This window comes from Trachypithecus francoisi, unplaced genomic scaffold, assembly GCF_009764315.1.
Source record: "Trachypithecus francoisi isolate TF-2019V2 unplaced genomic scaffold, Tfra_2.0 Lachesis_group7, whole genome shotgun sequence".
Classification (NCBI taxonomy): Eukaryota; Metazoa; Chordata; class Mammalia; order Primates; family Cercopithecidae; genus Trachypithecus; species Trachypithecus francoisi.
The window spans coordinates 95,170,849-95,188,883 of record NW_022681472.1 but is presented as its reverse complement, the minus strand read 5'-3'; the positions used below and the strand labels follow the sequence as shown (position 1 = coordinate 95,188,883).

At 42.4% G+C, this 18,035-nt stretch overlaps 1 protein-coding gene across 1 annotated transcript in view; it reads left to right on the top strand.

Moving 5' to 3' along the window:
* Window positions 1–18,035, top strand: part of TRAPPC9 (trafficking protein particle complex 9) — a 705,809-nt gene that overhangs the window by 416,970 nt on the left and 270,804 nt on the right. The window lies entirely within an intron of this gene.

Below are 18,035 nucleotides of genomic sequence, written 5' to 3'. Positions count from 1 at the left end.
TCTCTCCTGCCTACTTTCCAGACCTAGTCTTCCTTCAGGGAGAAAGAAATTGGATAGTTTGTACACTGGAAACCCAGAGGTGGCAAGAGATACTCAGGGTATTCTTTGCTGCGTTAGGAGAATGACAGTTTCTCACCAAAACTTTTCCTTCTGGCAAAGTTGAAGTAGCGGAATCTGGAAGCTGGAGGTGGAGCTGAGTCTCCCATTCCTGCCACAGTGCCAGCAGCCTTTGGAAAGCAGGTGCTCTTCACCTCTGAGCTCGTCCCGGTAGGGACTCAGATAAGCTAGGTCTTGCTTATCTGAGTAGGGTGGGCTGGATGGGTATTATTTAAATGCTTACCTGTCTATCCTCGAATGGGGAGGCAGAGGGATCCCATGCAGCCCCTCCTCCTCCAGGGCCCTGTGTGCTGCAGCGTAAGATAGCATGTTGTTGTCCATGTTAATGTTGGCATAAAATCCCTTGAAAATGATACAGCTCTAAATAAGTGTGATTTTAGTTTATAGGAAAGACTGTTTTTCTTCCCAACCATTGGAGAATGCCTTCAGCAAGAATTAATGGTTTAGCTGGGCCTTTTAGCATCTTATTTCATCATCTGTCACTTTTTCAATCCTGAGAGTAAGAGCCTTTCCTGCCAAGACTCACCTCTGTTTTGAATTTGTATAAAGCATTAAAGCTCTTGCCCCTGGGGAAGGCTTGGCCAGGACGGCTGTGGATATTAGAGTATTCCAGGCCCTTTCTGAGCCTTCCATTTGCTCCATCATGAACCTGGTGTGTGTTTCTTTCTCATCCCCTCATCTCCTGCTGCCGTCACCCATATAAGTAGTTCTTGGAAATGGCACAGGTTGTCACCGAGTTCGTCTTTTTTTTCCCCCCATTGATATCTGGCTTTCACGTCATGACCCCTGCAGTTCTAAATGACAGTTGACGATGAGAAAAATGCTGCTGTGTGGTTTGCTGCACACCGAGGTTTGGAAGCGTGGGTGGACAGCTGAAGTGCTGTGTGGATCCTGCCCCCCAGCCTGTGGCCCTTGCTCCCTTTTCTTTTGGTCTCCATGGTTCTTTTCCCTGCTTTTGGGATTGAGATTCGATGTCTTCTAATTCTCCTTTTCCATTATTCCCAAGTCTAAGTGGTCCCTAAGCCCTGTGATTGGACTTCTGCGATGTCTCCCAATGACTCTGCAGTCCACTGCACGCCTTTGTCACTGTAGAGAGTCGGTCTCTCTGCTGACAGCCTTGTTTCCCGTTGTCATCCTTTCAGTACACACGCGCCCGTGCCACTGCCCTGGTACATACTTTCCCAGTGCTGATGAGATAAAGTCCAGAGTCCCTCCTATGACATCCATGGTACTTAAGGATCTGGCCCAGATCTTCCCCTTCAGTCCCTTTGCCCCAATCCCATACTTGACGTACAGGGCACTTGCTCTCTGCCATTGCTGTATATGTGCAGGTGGTTTACACCAGCGAGTTTCTGCACACACTTTTTTCTAACACTGTTCTCTCTCTTAAACGAAGATACTGTATTCAGCCTTTTGGAAAATATCTGTTTGACCTTGGACCATGTTACCATTTTGGTAAAATTGTTCTGAGTGTGACTAGGCAGAGTGGATTGGCTCTTCTGTGGGTCCCTTAACATTACACGTACTTCTGCTCATGCACTTTCCAGAGTGTATTGGAAATACTTTCATGTGTTCCTGAAGCCGACGCTTCCAAAGTTTCAGGTACTGTATAAAGAGATCACGGTTTAGGAGACAAAGGGAGCACAATTCCTGTTTTTTCTTTGCCTGATATAAGCTCGTCAGTCAGAAATAAAAGCAAATGGAAACCGGAAACTATATAAAGCAGTGATGAACCTAATAAATAGTAAATAAGTGAATAAATAGAAAAGATGTGTTTCCTTCACTTTTAAAATTTCTTTGAAAGATTAATTGACTACTTAAAGAAGAAATAAGCACATTGAATTCTGTCGTGTATAGCGCATATAGAAATAAAATATGTAACAAAAAAAGCGGCACAAAGAATGGGTGGGAAAATAGAAGTTCTTGTGTTATATGCAAATTGTTATAATATTTTTTGAAGTTAAGATGTGATCAGCTAAAGATACATGTAAACTCTGGAGCAATCCACTTAAGGAATGGATGATAAGCCAGAAGAGATAAAATGGAATATTTAAAAATACTTAATCCAAAAAAAGGGGAAGAGGTTATCAAGAAAGGAGGAGAAAAGAACAAGGAACATACAGCCAAATAGGAAACAGATGGCAATGTGGAGGACTCAAATCTACTGTATCCAGAGTTACACTAAATGTAAATAGATTTAATACTACCTTTAAAAATGGAGATTGTCAAACTATGTAAGAAAGTAAGTCTCTACTAAAAAATACCAAAAAAAACTAGCCGGGCGAGGTGGCGGGCACCTGTAGCCCCAGCTACTCGGGAGGCTGAGGCAGGAGAATGGCGTGAACCTGGGAGGCGGAGCTTGCAGTGAGCCGAGATTGCGCCACTGCACTCCAGCCTGGGCTACAGAGCGAGACTCTGTCTCAAAAAAAAAAGAAAGATGCCAACTACCTTTTTATAAGAAGTTGACATTAACTATGCATAATGTAAAACAAAAAGATGAAGGAAAAGACGTATGTAAACCCAAATAATTAGTTGGTTTGGGTATCTTAATATCAAATGGTTAGGCTTTCAAGAGAAAAAGAGGACAATTTTTAATGACAGCAGAATCAAGTCATCAAAAGTACATAATGATCAAATGAAACTGTTTACAAATATAACTTCAAAATAAAACTGAAGGGAGAAATTGATGACCCCACCATTATAGTTGAAAATTTCAACATTTTTCTGTCAGTATTTGGTAAAATAAGTAGACAAAAAAAATTAGTAAAAATATAGAAAACTTGGACAATTCTTTTAATCAGCTCCACATACTTTGTGTGTGTGTGTGTGTGTGTGTGTGTGTGTGTGTGTGTGTGTGTATATATATATATATATATAGGAGATAGGATCTCACTGCATAGTCCAGGCAGGAGTGCACTGGCACCATCATAGCTCACTATAACCTCAAACTCCTGGGCTCAAGTGATCTTCCTTCCATGCCCCAAGTAGCTAAAACTACAGGTGCACAGGACCACAAATGGCTTTTTTTTTTTTTTTTTTTTGAGACGGAGTCTCGCTGTGTTGCCCAGGCTGGAGTGCAGTGGCCAGATCTCAGCTCACTGCAAGCTCCACCTCCCGGGTTTATGCCATTCTCCTGCCTCAGCCTCCCGAGTAGCTGGGACTACAGGTGCCCGCCACCTCGCCCGGGTAGTTTTTTGTATTTTTTAGTAGAGACGGGGTTTCACCGTGTTAGCCAGGATGGTCTCGATCTCCTGACCTCGTGATCCGCCCATCTCGGCCTCCCAAAGTGCTGGAATTACAGGCTTGAGCCACCGCGCCCGGCCCACAAATGGCTTATTTTTAAAACTTTTGGTAGAGATGGGGTCTCACTATCTTGCCCAGGCTAGTCTCAAATCCCTGACCTCAAGTAATCCTGCTTCAGCCTCCCAAAATGCCTAGTTGTTATTTATAATACAGTAAATGTTTGTATTAGAAAAGGTGAATGGTTTAAAATCAGTGATATTGCTTGTTTATTAGATAAAGAAGAGCAAAATGTACCTAGAGTAAGCAGAAGAAATATAGAGTGGATATCAGTGCTATAGAGTATGAGCAAATAAACTCATAAAGTCGGTGAAACCAACAGTTGGTTCTCTGAAACGATTAATACTAAAATTAATAAATTGTAACCAGGGTGGTCAGAAAAAAATGTGGAAACACAAATAACCAATAATGAGAATGAAAGAGGTGGCCTTACTACTACGAATTCCACAGACATTTAAAGGATAATCACATAATATTATGAAAAATCATAAAACATACAAAACATTTTAAAACATTAGCTCGGTGTGCTGGGACATCCCTGTAGTCCTGGCTTTCAGGAGGCTGAGGCAGGAGAGTCCCTTGAGTGAGCTCTGATTGTGCCACTGCACTCCAGCCTGGGTGGCAGAGAAGGAACCTGTCTCTTAAAAAAAGAAAAATGATGGCCAGGCATGGTGGCTCACACCTGTAATCCTAGCCCTCTGGGAGGCCGAGGCTGGCGGATCACCTGAGGTCAGGAGTTTGAAACCAGCTTGACCAACATGGTGAAACTTCATCTCTACTAAACGCACAAAAATTAACCGGGCATGTGGTGCATGCCTGTAATTCTAGCCACTCAGAAGGCTGAGGCATGAGAATCGCTTGAACCCAGGGGGCAGAGATTGTAGTGAGCCAAGATTGTACCACTGCACTCCAGCCTAAGCGACACAGTGAGATACTGTGTAAAAAAACAAAACAAAACAAAAAAAGACACAAATTACTAAAATTGACACAGGAAGATGAAACAGAAAAAATAAATAGTCACACATCACTTAAAGATTTTGAATTCTTAATTAAAAACTTCCCACAAAGCAAACTTTAGGCCCAGAGGGCTCCACTCTGAAATATATGAAGTTTTTTAAAGAAATAACATCACCTTTACAAAAACTTTTTCAGAAAATAAGGAGGAAATACTTCCCAACTTCCATTTCATGATACCAACATCACCTTGTTGCCAAAACCCCACAGAGACATTGTGAGAAAAGAAAACTGTAGACCAATAACCTCATGTATATACATGTGAAATATGAAAACAAAAAATCAAATCAACTTCTGTGATATATGAAAGGGACAAAACAGCATGAACAATTCAGGTTTTACTCAGAAATATGAGGTCGTTTTACCCTTGAGAAACCAGTCATTAGAATTTATCACGTTAGCAGAATAAAGGAGAAAAATCATGATTATATCAGTTGATGAAGAAACATTATTTGACAAAAGTCAACACTTAATTATTCCAGAAACACTCAGTACACTAGGATTAGAAGAGAACTTCCTCAATCTGACAAAGGCCATCTACAAAAAACTCCATAGTTAATATTACACTTAGAGGTGAAAGTCTGATGACTTTTTCTCTAAGAATAAGAACAAGGCACATTTCCACTGTATTCATTATTTTTCTGGCAGTCCTAATCAGAGCCATAAGGGAAGAAAATAAGTAAGGGTATTAAAATAGGAAATGAAGAAGTAAAATTATTATTCACATGTCTGTCTTTGTATGGTACATATGATTATGTACACAAACAAGAAATCTGCCACACCAAAGAAATTATTAGAAATAATAAGTCGTGCTGACGAGTTGATGGGTGCAGCACACCAACATGGCATAAGTATACATATGTAACAAACCTGCACGTTATGCACATGTACCCTAGAACTTAAAGTATAATAAAAAAAATTAAATTAAAAAATAAATAAATAAATAAATAAACAAATAAAAAAAGAAATAATAAGTCAATTTAGCAAGATTGCAGGATGCCACTCAGCATTTAAAAATCATTTGTGTTTCTATATACCAGCAACTAACAATTTGAAAATTAAATTTAAAAAATAACTTATGCAGTAGAATCAAAATCATAAAACACTTAGGAAAACATTTCTACAAATATTATCCCTACCTAGAGAATGATAAAACATGATAAAGAGAAATGAAAGAAGACTTAAATAGAGAGGTGTCCGGGCGTGGTGGTTCGTGCCTGTAATCCCAGCACTTCGAGAGGCTGAGGCAGGTGGATCCCAAGGTCAGGAGTTCAAGACCAGCTTAGCCAATATGGTAAAACTTCCTCTCTACTAAAAATACAAGAACTAGCCAGGCATGGGGGTGGGCGCCTGCAGTCCCAGCTACTCGGGAGGCTGAGGCAGGAGAATCACCTGAACCCGGGAGGCGGAGGTTGCAGTGAGCCGAGATTGCACTATTGTACTTCAGACTGGGCAACAGAGTGAGACTCTCTGTCTCAAAAAAAAAAAAAAAAAAAAGAGGTACACCATGCTTAGTGATTGGAAGAATTAGTTTTTCTTAAGATACTGGTTTTCCCCAAACTGATTATAAGTTTAATGCAATTCAATCAAAATCCTAGCAGAATTTTTGTTTAATGACATTTTCAAATTATTTTGAAATTGAACAGACCTAGAATAGACAAATAACTTGAGAAAAAAGAACAAAGTTGGAGGACTTACACTGTATGATTTTAAGACAATGTAAAGCTATAGTAATCAAGAGAGTATGTTATTGGTGTAAACACAAAGAGATCAATGGACTATAATAGATAGTCCAGAAATAGTTCCAATTGTATCTCATCAGTTGATTTTTAACAAGATACAAAACTAATTTCATGGGGAAAGAAAAGTCTTTTTAATAAAAGATGCTGGAACAACTGGACATCTTTTTGGGGGAATAAAGTTAACCCTTCATCCATACATCACATCATGCCCAATAATTCACTGGAGATGAATTTTAGGCCTAAAAGTAAAAACTTTAACTGCAAGCCTTCTCAAAGAAAATGTAGCAGTGTATCTTCTTGATTTGGGGCAAATACTTTCTTAGATGGGGCCAGAAAATGCTAACCATAAAACTAAGAGTTGATAGGATGAATTTCATCAAAATTAAAAACTTCAGCTAATTAAAAGGCAAATTACATTCTAAGATAAAAAAATTGTAACATATTTATGTAACATTCGTTTGTATCTTATTGATGAAGTTGTATAATTCTAAAAAGGTGATAAATAGGCAGAAGATTTGAACAGATATTTCTCAAATGACCTGTAATCTCCGAAGAGTGTTCAACATTATTAATCATTAGAGAAATGCAAATTAAAACCCCAATTAGATCCTACTATATACCCACTGTGGCACATATACACCATGGAATACTATGCAGCCATAAAAAAGGATGAGTTTGCGTCCTTTGTAGGGACATGGATGCAGCTGGAAACCATCATTCTTAGCAAACTATCACAAGAACAGAAAACCAAATACCACATGTTCTCACTCATAGGTGGGAACTGAACAATGAGATCACTTGGACTCGGGAAGGGGAACATCACACACCAGAGCCTATCATGGGGAGGGGGGAGGGGGGAGGGATTGCATTGGGAGTTATACCTGATATAAATGATGAATTGATGGGTGCTGACGAGTTGATAGGTGCAGCACACCAACATGACACAAGTATACATATGTAACAAACCTGCACGTTATGTACATGTACCCTAGAACTTAAAGTATAATTAAAAAAAAAAAAAAGGCTAAAATTAAAGAACAGAACCCTAAATGTTAGGGAGAATGTGAAACAACCAGAATTCACATAAACTGCTTCTGGGAGTGTAAAATGGTGCAGCCACTTTAGAAATCAGTCAGGCAGTTCCTCATGAATTAAAACATATTCCTCCCCAGTGATCCAGCAATTTCATTCCTAGATATTTTCTCAAGAGAAATATGAGTCCATATCCACAAAAAGACTCCTACAAGTATTTTCATAACAGCTTCATTCCTAATAACTCCAAACTGGAAAGAACCCCAAATGCCCCTCAACAAGTAGATGAATAAACAATGTGGGGTGCTCCCACACAATGGAATACTCCTCAGAAATAAAAACTGCTGTGACACGCGACAAAATGGGGTCAGCGCAAAGTTATGATGCTGGTCAAAGGAATCGAGTCATAAAAGAAACATCCACACATGTGACTTCATGTGTACACCTTTCTAGAACAGGAAAACCTGTTTTATGATAAAAGAAATCTAACCAGTGGTTGACTCTGGGTTAACGTGGGATAGGGCAGGAATTGACTGGAAAGGGATTAGGGTTAGCAACTGTCTGGTTTGCCTGGGATTTTTTAGATCAGCTCTGAAATTCCCTCACCCTGGGAAAGTCCTCAGTACAAACCGGGACAGTTGGTCACCTTAAAGGGAAGAGAAAATATCTTTCTGACTTGTTGAGATGTTGCATATATTGATAGGGGTGTGGGTTATAGGGTTGCAGGCAAATAATCAGACTAGTAGACACTTCAGATTTGTGTATTTCATTGTATGTAAATTATAACCTTGATTTAATATTTCATGTACGAAAATATATATACATTGGAGAGAGCACCTAATTTTTACGGAGAGATCTGGAAAGGCATCACAAAAAATGAAACATTGTACTAATTCTTGAGGAAAGAAGGGTTTCACCACCCACAGTGGGAGGAACAGGAGAAGTGTTAACATTGGTTTCTGGTTCTTCTGCTAGATTTTGAGCTCTGTGGAACATGGAGCCAGGTGGTTAACCTCTGCCTCCCAGGACCGAGCACCTTGCCCCACGGTGGGCAGCCGGTGAAGACTTAGGAATGACAGGATGTAAAATACCAAGACTGTATTCATTCAGGTGTTTTTTTGTATAAAAGGGATGACCCCGTTTATGTATATATTTAAGTTCTATTTTTCTTTTCTTTTGCCTGGGCTTGAGTGCAGTGGCATAACCTCAGCTCACTGCAGCCTCTGCCTCCCAGGTTCAAGTGATTCTCCTGCCTCAGCCTCCTGAGTAGCTGGGACTATAGGCATGAGCCTCCACGCCTGGCTAATGTTGCCCAGGCTGGACTCTTAACTCCTGACCTCAAGTGATCCACCCACCTCAGCCTCCCAAAGTGCTAAATGCTATTTTTCTTAATAGGGACCTGTGTAAATTGCAAGGCCCGGAATACAACAGAATTAGTATGCATTTTTGGCTCTTGGCCTTTGCAGTTTGTTGAAGTTCCGTGATGCATGGTGTCTTGTGAATTCATTACTTTTCATTTTGCTCACGGGTGAAGATTTTTGCTCTGGCATCATGCCGTGTTAGAGTTCTATGCATCCCCAGAGATGGCCCATCTCAACACATTTGCATCACAAACGAGGCCCAGCGAGTTTTCCGATTTGCTCAGGTTCACACAGCTTGCAGGTGACGGGGCTGGTATCTAGATGTCCTGGCTTCCAGGCCACTACAGCATGGACAATGAAGCTGGCCATAGACGTACGTGTCAGTGCAAGCCTGCACAGAGATTCAGACTAATTTTAATGCAAATAGAAGCCAAATATATGTTGAAAGACTACTTTACTGCTGGCATAACATGAATCATATATTCTATTGTGAAACCAAAATACAAATGGATGTGAGTTATTTACTACTGGGATAGTCTGTGCGTCTGCTCCTCTCACTAATATTGATAATCTCTGTAGTTTTTCTTATGGGTATTTTTTAAAAAGATGGTTTTCTATATGAGAATGTGGGAAGGAAGGGCAGTCCTATGTATTCACAGCCTGCTGCACTCCAGGGCGTGCCCTGGGTGTTGCGTTCGGCATCCCATGCACACTCCCAAGAACCCTCTGACATTGGCTGGGGGTGTTAAGTCCTCACCTTGTCCTGAGCATTCATGAGTGAAGGGAGGCAGTCTGAACTGTGGCCTTGGGGACACCCAGACCAAAGCTTGCCACCACACTCGCTCTGACCTGGGAGCCTGGAGTCCCGGGCTCTGCTGTCTGTTCTGCCGCTGGCATCCTTCGTAGGAGGCGCATCTTTGGAGGAGCGTGTTTCTCTGCCCCAGTTTTGCCCCTGCCCTCCCTAGGGGAGAGTGAGCCTCTTAGCTCTGCTCACCTCACCAGGGCAATAAGAGTATCCATTTAAATAGCAGAGGGGGCAGTGTTTTCTAAATGCCAAAGCGCAATATAGAGGTTAGGTAGAATTCTCATTATTCTCATTATTATTTTCTTTTTACTGTTCTCCCTCCAGGGAGTGCACAGGTCTCGGTTGACTTTTATTTAGAAGATCAATTACCTTTGAGATTTGCTTTTTACACAGAGCTGCCTGGTAACGTTGTTAGGGACGAGATGGAAATGGATTAGGCTGGACCGTCCCTGTCTGAGTGCCGAGCCTCCCTCCCTCCTGAGGAGCAATTTCTTTCTAGCCTGTTACAATAAACGATCCAATCTTAGACATTTCTACTCTGATCTGTGTGGCAAATGCATTCCTCTGAGCAGGGCGTGGGGTGTAATCGTTACAACATTATTGATGGACACCCTGCCACGGAGACCTTAGACACTTCCCCGTGTGGCGGGGGACAGCTAACCCCTGGAAGGGGCGCTACGGAGTTTTATCATGGTAGATCTTTTTCCAGTTGCTATGTTTATTTATTAGATTGCTTTTAAATCTAACAAGAATTTAGAATTGTAGTGCGCACCAGGAGTGAGAGCCAAATGCGCCTGTATGTGATTTCCAGCGTTGATTCTCCTGCTCATTTGCACTGTGATTTTGAGGAAGCCGTTCGCATTTCTCTGAGCCTCATTTTTCCTTCATCTTGAAAAGGAGATAACATTGATTGTGCAGGGTTGTAAAACTGTGTATTTAAAAACCGTGTATAGAGTGTCTGAAAAATGATAAACAGTGCCTGACACAAGGCAGATAATTGAAAATTAGTGGTTGTCATTTTCCTTGTGTGTGTGCACTTCTGTTGTGTGTCAGCTTCTAGGGACAAAGGGATGAGCCAGGCTTGTAAACACAGGCGGCTTTGCAGCAGCTGGCCCCAGCACTCGCGAAGGACATCACTGACCTCAGCAGATCCTGAAGCCTTTGTTGGCCTTCCTTTTCACCCATGGTCAGCTCTCTGAAGGCAGCCACTCTGTGACTCGCTGTTTGAGAGCACCAGCTGAAATGAGCGGTCAGTGGTCAATCGAATTGTTGAAGAAACGCTGCAGTGGGACATCTGGGGTATGAACGACACGTGGCAGGAGCTTTGAAGAAAGAACAACCAGATTTGCGTTGAGCAGCTGGAGGACCTACAGTGGAAATTGAGTTGCTTGTTTAGATCACTGGGGAGTACCGCTTCCTTCCCTTAGGGTCAGGAGTGGCTTGACAGGAAGTGCAGTGCTGGGGAAGGGAGAAGTTTGGAGCCCAAGTACAGACAGGTTCCTGGAGGAGTACACGGAGAGGTGGGGTCGTGGTCGGAGTGGAACACAGCTGCCGTGGCTGTGATGGGCTTGATGGGCTTGAACTCCATCCGGCCCTTACCTGCCAAGCAGGTACCCAAGAGCAGGGTCATCTTTTCACAAAAGCATTAATTATCCGTTACACTTGGGGTCCCATTGACCAGGCTATTAGCACTCTTCCTTCCTCTGTGTGGCCCGGTCAGCCCTGTACATGTAGGTGTTGAGGCGCTGTCATCTCAGTGTGTGCAGAGGAACTGGCTGATGCTTGAGCACACACTAAGTGCCAGGCGCCTTGCTAGGTACGCTGCTCTCCCTGTAGCCCCTTTGCCCCCTTCGGAAGCATTTTCTAGGTGTTGCCACTTTTCGGAACTTACGGTGACCCTCTGCAAAGTGAGGTAGTCCCTGAATCCCCCTCAGAGGCTCACGGGAGACTTCCGCGCCTGTCCTTTTACATTTGACATGCTAGGGAGTGTGGGCTGGAGAACGTGTTGCCCTGTTTTGCAGGGACTTAGGCAGAGTGAAGAGGAAGAATGAGCTCGGTGTTGCTCATGGCTGCCTCAGGCCCTAGTCACTGGGGGGCCTTGGCCTGATCAGCAGGATGCAGCAGGGCTGAGAGGTGGAGGAGCTGGGTTTTGGAGGCTAACTGCCTCATGTTGGAATCCCAGCTCTGCTGTGTTGGGCGAGTTACAGAATCTTTATAAAGCGGGCCTCCTTATCAGGCTGTAGGGAGGATTCCAGTAAGAAACTGTGTGCCTGATGCGTGGCAAGTCCGCAGCGCACGGGGTCCACGCCCTTCTTCCTTCTCGTTCTCAGTCTTTACAGGTGTGTTACAGGCAGCGTCTTTTCTGTGTCTCCCCTTTTAAGTAAGTCTCTCAGATGACTGGCACATGGTAGAGACATAGCAAATAACTATGGCAGGGTACCTTGATTTTGTGGAGGGAAGAAAGGATTTGAAATTAGAGGGGATGGATCTCTACTTCCTGCCTTCAGCAGATGCTCTGAGCCCCGCATTACCTTATCTATAAATAGTAGGACAATTATATGAAAGAATACGTTTTTTCTCCCCACTACTTTCTACTGAAAGCTAGTCATTCAAACTTGTTATACAAAATGTATGCCTGGCCAGGAGTGGGGGCTCATGCCTGCAATCCCAGCACTTTGGGAGGCCGAGGCGGGCGGATCACAAGGTGAAGAGATCGAGAGCATCCTGGCCAACATGGTGAAACCCCATCTCTACTAAAAACACAAACATTGGGCGGCGCAGTGGCTCACGCCTGTAATCCCAGCACTTTGGGAGGCCGAGGCGGGAGGATCACCTGAGGTCAGGAGTTTGAGACCAGCCTGGCCAACATGGTGAAACCCCCTTCTACAAAAAATACAAAAAGTAGCCGGGCGAGGTGGCAGGCACCTGTAATCCCAGCTACTTGGGAGGCTGAGGCAGGAGAATTACTAACCAAGGAGGCAGAGGTTGCAGTGAGCCCAGATCATGCCATTGCACTCCAGCTTGGGCTACAGAGCAAGACTCCGTCTTAAAAAAAAAAAAAAATTAGCTGAGCATGGTGGCACGCACCTGTAGTCCCAGCTACTCGGGAGGCTGAGGCAGGAGAATCGCTTGAACCTGGGAGGCGGAGATTGCAGTGAGCTGAGATTGTACCACTGCACTCCAGCCTGGTGACAGAGTGAGACTCCATCTCAAAAAAAAAAAGCCTCGTGGAAGCATGTTAGGTAGAGATGAGTATCTGTTGCAATATCATCTCACAGAGACACCCATTATTATTATTATTTTCTAAGGTTTTACAAAATCTAAAGTATAAAGTGTTTCACAAATTAGTTGTTATAACTGTTAAAAATTAAATTTTGATTTGTTATTCATGGTATAAATAAATAATGAAATAAGACTTACAAAAAGTCATAAGTAATTTCTAGATTTTGGTCTATTGTTTTAAATTGTTCATCAAAAATTCTTGGTATAGAGTACAGTGAAGTTTGCATCAATGGACCTGGTTCCCTGCAGCCTGACCAGCGTTCATCTTCCCTCCCTTTCTCCCTCCTTGGAACAAATACTTCTTGCGTCCTATTTTCTGCGAAGCACTGTCCTAGGCACTGAAGACAGCAATGAGTAAAGTTGAGTTCATGCTCTCAAAGAACTTATATTTGAATGGAGAAAGATAGGCGAGAAGCATAAATATAGCAGGTTGTGTAGACAGCAAACATCAGCGTAGCAGGTGGGAAGTGCTCTGAAATGCCTAAGAGCTGCCGTGGGAGAGCGCCACAGGTGGGAGTGGGTGTCAGTCATGCCGCAGTAACTCTGGGACAGGAGTAGGTCGAGGTGGAAAGAATGGTCAGGTTCTGGATATCCTTGGAAGAAACATTAAGTAGGCTAAGCCTTGCTGTTTCACAGGAGGTGTGGTGACTCCAAGGCCTTTGTCCTGAGAATCTGGGAGAATGGAGATGTCGTGTATGAGAAGGGGAAGATGGTAGGGGAAACAGGTTGTGCAAATCTGTTGCTAAATTAGTAAGTACAAAGTATACATAAATGTAAAACACTTTTCACTATTTTTTATTTAGATCATGTAAGTCATATACATGATGGGTTTTCCTGGTCCTTGCTGACTGTACTTTTTTAAATGAGCGTAATGAACTGGGCCAGTGCTCATTTGGCTTGTGATGTCTTGACAATATCAGTCTGCTGTTATAACAAGAGCACCGTATTTGAACCACAGAAGTGATACTGGACGTTGATGGACCTACTGTAGAAAGGGGGGCATCTACGGATGCTCTTCTGAAGTATCAAGGGCTAAGACTTCCCTTTTTTTTCATGATAAGTACATTTCTACAGGGGAAAAATGGTCCAATTCCATTATGCTTCTAAGCCCTGGAAGGAGCTACAGGACTGTAGACCTCTTTTTCCCTCTTCCTCTCCTTAGATGACTAAAAATAGAAACGGTTTTTAGATTCTCTTGGTTTGATTCAGACCCATGTCGTATTTTTTTCGGCTTATTTTGAAACAATTACAGATTCACAAGAAATTGCAAAAGAAATAGATGTATGGGGAAATTCTATGCACCCTATACCCAACCTTTCCTACTGGGATATAAACTCTTCAGGTCTGTGGTTGGGATATTTAGAAAATAAATATTGAAAGGAATTATCTTAAGTGCCACATTAAGACTCCTTTGTGATATTTTAAAAGTCTGATCAACTTTGCAAGTTTTTTAAAAAAATCATTCTGTGTCTATAATGGGGCATCGGATGTAGACGAGGTTTAGGAGGCCAGGAGGTGACAGGTGGTCACAACAGGCGCAGGTGAGGGCGGAGTTTACTCTCGACCCTTGTGCCCTGTGCCTGCTGTTTGTCCCGTGCACACGCAGCATCAAGCCAGGCTGGGTCTGCCAAGCAAGCTGTGGCCCTGCTTCCTCTCTGACAGTGATTTAATCCTCCGGATGCTGCCGTCAGCGGCTGCTTTACCTCTCAGAAATCCTCCGAAAGAATATTCCAGGGCAAGGTAAGGGGCTCACCCTCTTCGTTGTGGAAGTTGCGGAGAAACAGCCCAGTCAGCAAATCCCTCATGGTGGTTGATGAGAGGGATAGGGCTGTGCTTTAAGAAGCACTCCAAGGAAGACTGAAGAAGAGATGCTGTGAGATCTGCACTGAGACCTGCTTTTGTGAGAAAAGGAAGCTGGAGAACAAGTTGGAACCCGTGTCACAGGCTCCACACAGCACCCCCTGCCCTGAAATTGCCGTCATGGTCAATTCATAGGCCCTCTTGTTGGAAAGGAACTTAACAATTTAATGTATCTGCTTCATCCCATCCCTTACCTGTTGGCTTGTGTGCCCTGAGATGATGTACACACATTTTGTTGCCATTCCTATTATTACTATATTGTACCTCTGTGCAGGGCAGGAGCTGGGACCCAGCCTCCACAAGGCAGGAGCAGGTTGATATTCCGTCTGGACTGACACTGACTCCATAACTAGTGCTCCCGAGTTCCACATGTCACCCACTTGTTATCCAAGCACCCTCTCCTAGCGAATGACCTCACCATATTCCGTGTGTGCTCACAGGTCTGTCTTGAGAGGACCTATTTTATGTTTTACTGATGCATATTACTATTAAAAGCAAGAATTTTATGTGATCTTTATTTTATTTTAGATTGGTATATGACTATTAAAGTTCATTTTAAAATAGTAATAATATTAAGAACAGATTTAAAGATTTTGTATTAATAAGCACTATATACTTTTTAATATATTTCAAAGCCTGATTTATAAACATCAATTAAAAACAAGCATACCATACTTGGTTTGGGGATTGAATGTATGTTGAAAGGTAGATTGTTCAACATCATCAATTAGTCAATTTCTTTTCAAACTTACGTTTGGAATTCTTGCATTTTACATTTTTAAAGTTCTCTTCGTTTCTTTGTTTAATCACTGTAGAGTTTAATTTCCAAATGGTGATGCATGAAACATGATTTCAGGTTGTTATTTGCAAGTACTTTTCTACAAATAATTTCTTGTGAATTTGGATTTTCTTAATTCCCAGAAAACAAAAAGCAAAATTGGACATAATCATCATTATATGTTGTGTTTTAAACGTTGTATTTTGAGGCCTTACAAATGTCTTGATGTGCTGCAAATGGATTTTGATTAGATGAATGCAACTCAGAGACCTGGTAACTGTCACCCGGAGGCACAATTGCGGAGTTATTGTTATGTCCCTCATTAACGTGCGTTCGTCATGGCTCTCCTCTTTAACCAGTGATCCCTTGGGGGCACAAATTAGACAGTATAACAAAGCTTCACCTGTTTGTTCGACTGTGGCACTGCGTGTGGGTCGGTTGAGAGATAAAGCATTGCTGTGTGCACCATGACTGTGTTTGGTGGATCTCTTCCCCCAGTTCCTGGGCGACCCTGCTTCCTGTACACTCAGGATCTCAAATGGTCTTCTTCTTTTTAAATAGCTTTATTGAAATATAATTTACATGCCACATAATTGGCCCACTTAAACTGTACAATTCAACATTTTAGTATATTCAGAGTTGTTCAGCCATCACAACAATCTGATTTTAAAACTTTTCATCCTCCCATTTCATCCTCCCAGAAGAAACCCTGTTCCTGTTTGCTGTTGGTCTTTATTCCCCTACTTCCCTTCCTCACCCTAGGCAACCACTAATCTACCGCTAATCTACTCTCTGTCTCTCTAGATTTACTTACTCTAGATATTTCATATACATGGAAACAACATGTGACTAACCTCTTTCACTTGGTGTGTTGTTTTCAAGATTCGACCACAATTACATATAAGTATGTTATTTCTTTTTGCTGAATAATTTTCTGTTGAATGGATATAATATATTTTTTTCATTAGTTGACGGACCTTTGGGTTGATTGCACTTTTCTGCTGTTGTGAATAATGCTATTATGAACATTTGTGTGTAAGTTTCTGTGTGGATGCATGTTTTCATTTCTCTTGGGTATAAACCTAGGAGTGGAATTGCTGGATCATATTATAACTCTATGTTTTAATAGTTTAAGGAGCTGCCCGATTGTTTTCCAAAGCAGTTGCACCATTTTGCATTCCCATAGTGTATGAGTATCTCTGATTTCTGCACATTCTTGCCAGTATTTGTTATTATATTTATCTTTTTGATTCCAGCCATTCCAAATTGTTTCTCTTAAGGGAGCATTTAAAAATGATATTTAAAGTTTACTAATTAAAAAGTTAGAAGCAGTTATCCTTCCTGTCTTCAATAATGTAAAGCTTCAGAGACGCTTCACAAAGACTGGGTTGCTTGTCAGTCGTTGATGGGGAAATGCCCCCACATTCCCGTCTGCCACCAAACCTGTTATTTGTACTTGAATAGCCATGTGTTGACTCAGGCTTGTCACCTTTGTGCCCCAGGACAAGCCTCCTAATTTCTTTCTTGAATAGTTGTGACAACTTTTCAAAGCCACTTTGCCTTCAATTTCTTCCTTTTCAATTATTTCTCTCAGTAGATGCCAAAGTATTCTAAAACACATACATGACATTTTCCTTCCTCCTCCTCCTACTCCTTCTTCTTCTTCTTTTTTTTTTTTTTTAAGACAGGGTCTCATTGTCACCCAGACTAGAGTACAATAGTGTGATCATGGTTCACTGCAGCCTCAACCTCCTGGGCTGAAGAGATCCTCCTATCTCAGTGTCCCATGTAGCTGGAACAACAGGCGTGTACCACCATCCTTGGCTAAGACCTTTTCCTCTATTTTCTTAATGTCTTTTAGTGATTCCCATCATCTGTAGGTCAAGTTCCAGTTCTAGAGCTTGGTACCCAAGACTTCCTATAATTCAACACAGCCCCTCTCCCTTGTCTTCCCAAAACCCACGTTTCCTCACTGCTGTGAGGAAGGTCCTGGAAGTTCCCCCACAATAAGCAGTGCTGACTTAGCTTGAGGCCTTTGCATGCACTGTTCACAGTGTCGAGAGAGCCCTCTCCCTAGTAGACCTGCTCGTTTACCCCCAAAACTTCAGCAGGCTGCCACTTAGAATCATACTCAGTGCCTTTGTGAGCGCAGGGGCCACTTCCTTTTGGAATCTTCCCTGACTAGTGTCCACACTGCTGTGTTTCACGTGCTGGTGCTGTGTGCTGGTGTTCCTTCCCCATCGAGATTTCAGTGTCTTCCTAGTCTGCAGGTTCAGCTTGCACAGTGAAGCCCAAACTCAGAGAAGGTCAGAGTCCCTGGGTGTCATTGCTAGAGGTTTTGACGCATTGAGTCTTGTCTAGAGCCGAGGATTTGGTTTTTGGTGGTTGGTGTGCTATGTTTCAGAAACCCTCATCCGGTAGATGGGCAGTCATTCATAGTCCTCGGTGAGATCAGGAAGCCCCATAGCAGTGTGGCGGAGGTAAGCATGAGATTACATCAGCAGAAAACCCTGTGATTCTTTGTTCTGTTTTTTCTCAGGACTTCAGATTGAATTAGGCTCCCTGGCTTTCTTAAAATGTGAAAAAGCTCTCCAGTCTCATATTGACTACCTATTCTGGAAAGAAGACCGATGAAGAAGATTGGCAGGCTTATAGAATTTTAAAAGATCACGTGAATTTGAACACAGGTGTGGGTGGCCATCACTACCTGTTTTAGTTTTGTGTTAATTCCCTTTAGTACACTC